Raw genomic sequence first — 4303 nt, 5'->3', positions numbered from 1 at the left:
AGCCCCACAATACCTTAAAGATCTGTTGTTGCTGTACCAACTGTCTAGACCCCTCAGATCTTCTGGTTCTGGGGAACCAGACCAGAACAAGAAGTTCTCAGGGGTCTAGACGGTTGGTACTGCAATAACAGATCTTTAATGTATTGTGGTGCTAAACCGTTCAGTGATTTATAAACTAACAACAGTATTTTAAAGTCTATTCTTTGAGCTACAGGGAGTCAGTGTAGGGACTTTAAAACTGGTGCTATGTGCTCCATCTTCCTGGTTTTAGTGAGAACATCAGCAGCAGCTTCTAGATCAGCAGCAGCTGGAGGATTGATTTGTTAGTCAGACCTGTGAAGACGCTGTTGCAGTAATCAATGCAGCTAAAGGTAAACGCATGGATGAGTTTCTCTAGATCTCGCTGAGACATCAGTCCTCTAATCCTGGAGATGTTCTTCAGGTGATAGAAGGCCGACTTTGCGACTGTCTTAATGTGGCTCTGAAGGTTCAGGTCAGAGTCCATCACTACTCCCAGGTTTTGGGCTGATCGCTGGTTTTCAGTTGTAATAACTGAAGCTGAGCATTGACTGTAGTTCGCTCCTCTTTAGGTCCAAAGATAATAACTTCAGTTTTGTTTCTGTTCAGCTGGAGAAAGTTTTGGCACATCCACACATTTATCTGTTCTAAGCATCTATTCAGTGATTGGATGGGTTCAGAGTCACCTGGTGACATCGTGATGTAGAGCTGTGTATCATCTACGTAGTTATGGTAGCTGATCTTATTTCCTGCTATAACCTGAGCCAGTGGGAGCATATAAATATTGAAAAGAAGGGGTCTTAGGATTGAACCTTGGGGTACCCCACATGTGACCTTTGACCTCTATGATGAGACGTTTCCGATTGAAACAAAGAAATCCATGTTCTTTATGTAAGATTCAAACCAGCTGAGCACTGGACTGGAGAGTCCGACCCAACTCTCCAGTCGATTCAGTAAAATGTCATAGTCAACAGTGTCGAAAGTTTCACTGAGGTCCAACAGAACCAGCACTGTGGTTCTCCCACAGTCTGTATTTACATGGATATCATAAAACTTGAAAACTACGTTTTATGTTCTATATAATGTTGAAGTTTCCTGGGGTCACATGTATGAAGCATGCGTACGCACAAGCATAAAAATGAACGTGGCATGAAAGTTTGTGTAAATATACACAAATTTCTTACCTGCCATGAAAATGTGCGGCAGCCACACAAACGTTTTTTGTTGACAAAGCGCCGAAACTCACCTAAATACAATCTGACTTCATTCAGTGTTATTTTACTCAAGGAGCATCAAACCCAATGTTTCTTCATACTTTTACTTTTTTAAAGAAGGAGCTGTACATCAATAGTGCTGGTGTAGGTGGAGCTGCTGACAGGTTGAGGTATGCCAGCTTTGTGAATGCGCCTTCACGAATAGAAAGCATCTCCATTCTGTAAATGTGCAACTTATATGCACAAAAGTGCCTAATAAATGTAGTGGCAAGTCAGCCTGGTTCAACATGATTCCTCTATTTGGAATTCCATATTCCCATTTCCCCGCAAAGGACTCTCTGACACATTGTCTTTAAATCCCGGCTGAACCCTCTGTTGGTCAAACAAGCATTTCTACTTGGATTAATAAACACTCTCTTATTTCCTGTTTTTAATTTGGATTTTTTTTCCTTGTAAAATGTATCATTATTGTTATTTTCATTTTTTGTGAAGTGACCTTATGTGGCCTGAAAGACGGCTTTTTAAAGATATCAGGCATGTTCAGAGGACGGGGCGGTGGAAGGGCCTTGAGCTGCTGCCCCTTTTAACCTGATGCCCCAAGTGCCCTTTTTTGAGGTTCTTTTTTTTTCTCATATTTTTTTATCTGTGTGTCAGGAGTCCTGCTTGTGCCCCTCAACAACAGTATTTATCTAAAAATAATAATTTAGCAAAATAAGTTAGTCTGGCTGCCCTCAGTCTAAAACTGAGGATTCTTAGTGCCTCTGTTGTTAAGACACCGGGCCCATATTAAGGAGGGCAAGGGACCTGGGGGTGATGACAGAAGGACCTGACCAGCACCCTGCTGTGGAGGACACTCCTGCAAAAAATCCTGTAAACTCACAATCAATTAAAATCAGAAGACATGAGGTAGTACTTATGCTCAACAAATGTAACAATTATTTGAATAGTGAATAAAAATGAGAAAAAAAACATTGTAACAGTCAGTGTTTCTTTCCATATTTTATAGCATTGTTTGTGGGTTTACAAAAGGGGTCCATGCACAGAAGCTACTGTTCATTGGGCCATGGTATGGAAAAGTTTGGGACCACCTGCTCTCTTCAACATAATTTTGGTTGATCCAATGAGTGTGGGCAACCTCAAGACATTGTTACATAAGTAGAACCAAATTTGTGGGCTTTGTACCATTTCAAAGAGTGTGCTGTCCTCTCAGAGGAATCCTCTGTATCTAATGACCTTCACTTCCTGTTTGAATTGATTGTGAAATGCTCCATCAACTGACTGCAACTCTTTTCCTAAATCCATGACACTACTTATAACCTATTTGCTGAATCAACAGAATACCCATCACTACCATGTTAGGTCCAAATCAGACCACTGGTACTGTGTGCTTGACTTGGTGCTTCACCATTTTTTTTCAATGAATATGAATAAATGCAGTTACATTTTAGCAGCTCAAGAAGATCATCAAGTTCAGGCTTCCACAAATTGAAGCACAATAGATTAATATACTTTAATCATCTAAGTTATTTCCTGATATTTATTGGTTGTATATCTGCCAAGAACATGAGCTTCATCTCAAATGTATCAGAAAATTACAGACTAAATTATTTACTTTTCCATAATTGTGATTTTTCTTTTTTTCTGAAAACTTCTGAATGTATGAACATCAGCCTAAAAGCATAAAACAAAGAAGTAACTTTTGTTGTAGCATGAAGTTTTATCCATAACATGACCTTGATCTTATGTTTCCTTTTTCATCACATTTTCTTTCTCCACACTCCACCATTTATTGAGCAAAGGCTATTATAATTTTAGCTGTATATTATAATTTGAAATGCCCTAATTAAACCATGGTGTTTCATCTTTTTAATCGAATGCTACTGATTGAATTTGAGTGACAGTAACTACCATTGTCTGTAAAACCCTGGGGAAGTTTTCTATTAGGCATTTTCAGCCTTCATCCCCTTTATTATGGCTGTTTCAAGTCATTATTGCTTTTTCAGTTAATATACTTTGATCAAATGTAAAGTTATCCCATTATGTTCTGATGATATTGGATTCAAAACAAATTTTACCATCAGTGTGTTTGAGTGAAGTTGGTCCAGCACAGTGAATTTCTCTATGTCCAAACCAAACAGACAAAAATGTTGCTGTGCTCCCTTTAAAATGGTGGATTCCACCACTTTTTAACAATTGTTAGAGATTGTTTGGTATTATCATTTTGTTATTACTTTAGTTCATATTCAGTCTAATGTTAATCAATAGTTAATCAACATTCAGTTTATTGTGATTTTCAGTTTAAAGTGTTCTCTTCCTTATGTGTGTATAAGCTGACCTGGAGGCCCCATCTGCCTGTTCATCTTCATGTGAAACAGTTAACTGTGTGTTTCCCAGACCTTGAATTATGTTTCCACAGGTGCCTCCTTATCAACCGGAATACTCCCTACCTTAGAAACTGTCTGTGTGCAGTCGTATTTTGTCTCTGCTGTCTTCCTTACCTATCCTCCCTGTTTTTGCTTGATAATAAAAGACAAGCTGTAACCAAGGGTTTTTAGAACGCTCAGTGAACTGAACAGCAGTAACCATAAGAAAACCGTTGATCAGTGATCAGTGGCAAACTGGAAAAAATGGCTTTAATCTGAAAGGGAGCATAAAGATTGGACTCTAGAGTGATTGAAGTAGGTCATGTGATCTGATGAGTCCAGATTTGCCCCCCCTTCCAGAGTGACGGGCAAGCCGGATTTTAGCATGGGCTTACCGGGGTTGCAGCCCAGGGCTCCGGGTCTTCGGAGGCCCCGAAAGATGCTTTGTATTTTTGTGAATGAATAAGGTCAGAATGCCTTAATTTTATCACTGGGTAAGAGGATTTTGGCTGAAAAAATGTCTGATTTGTTCTGGCAAACGTACATCATGAATGCTTGATTATTATTGGTCCAAATTGGACGTTTCTTAACAGGCACGTGCAGAGAGGGTGGGGGAGGGTGCTTGAGCACTTGCCCCTTTTGCTCCTTACCCCCAAGTGCCCTTTTGATCAATTTTTTTTTTTTTGGGTTTTTTTCCTAAGCCCTCTT

Source organism: Poecilia formosa, unplaced genomic scaffold, assembly GCF_000485575.1.
Source record: "Poecilia formosa unplaced genomic scaffold, Poecilia_formosa-5.1.2 Scaffold779, whole genome shotgun sequence".
Taxonomy (NCBI): domain Eukaryota; kingdom Metazoa; phylum Chordata; class Actinopteri; order Cyprinodontiformes; family Poeciliidae; genus Poecilia; species Poecilia formosa.
The sequence above is the reverse complement of the archived record's forward strand: the minus strand, read 5'-3'. Positions refer to the sequence as shown.